Source organism: Mus caroli, chromosome 1, assembly GCF_900094665.2.
Source record: "Mus caroli chromosome 1, CAROLI_EIJ_v1.1, whole genome shotgun sequence".
Classification (NCBI taxonomy): domain Eukaryota; kingdom Metazoa; phylum Chordata; class Mammalia; order Rodentia; family Muridae; genus Mus; species Mus caroli.
In genome coordinates, this window is record NC_034570.1 from 93406487 (window position 1) to 93407499 (window position 1013).

Below are 1013 nucleotides of genomic sequence, written 5' to 3' on the forward strand. Positions count from 1 at the left end.
CATATGGGTTTTTTTTTCTTCTCTTACAGCACAGTGTACACATGACAGCCTACACATGGCACATGATTTAGCAAAATAAAACATTCATGATGTGATTAAAACATCAAAGTTTCTCAGGTACAAAAATGACTTTAAATTATACAGTAAGTGACCAGGTGAAATAAACAAAGCTATAGCTTATTAAAAGCTTAAAAACTGCTCTTCAACCATGTGATTTTACTAAAGACCCTTCCTTGCACAGGACTTCTCCTGAAGACCACAACACCCAACTGGGACCATTGGATCTGTGAATTGTTTCTATCTTTAGGTTAACTTTAGCTGTCTCATACTTGGGTCTCACCTGAAGTCTGTCCTTGTAGGAGAGTGGTGATGACACAGGGCTTCTGAAAGGCCAGAGACCCCTTGGAGATGATGCTGGGGTATATATACTGGCGGGCACTTAAGAAGGGTAGATCAGAAGCTCCATATTAGGATATACTAAGGTTGAAATAGACAGCTTCAAAAAGTATGGCAGAGTTAGGGTCTTAAGAATCACTGGCTTGCTGAACTCAGCTCCTTCTGCTGCACACCATGGAAAGGGTTGTGCCTTCTGTTCCCCATCAGCACAGGGGAAAGTTGTAGGAGAATCAAATCAACCAAGAGGAAATTTGACACCCATCTCCTGAACTTTCTTCTTGCCCTGCTATTCTATCAAATACCTGGATAAATATGTGTGTGGGGCAGTGGTGTAGGGGCAACCTAGAACTTAACTTTTCTTTCTTTCTCTCTATATATATACTTATAATTAGTAACTGTGTTTCATAAAGTGGAATGAAAATATATGATACTGATAGAAGATAAATGCTCATAATCTGAAAAGAGACAGAGGGTAATCATGGAAAATGATACCACCTTACCATCTCCAACTCTATACAATACATTGTCACCTACTACTTGCATTTGGAATTTTGAAACTAAATCTTTTTTTTTAATAATTTTTTTATTACGTATTTTCCTCAATTACATTTCCAATG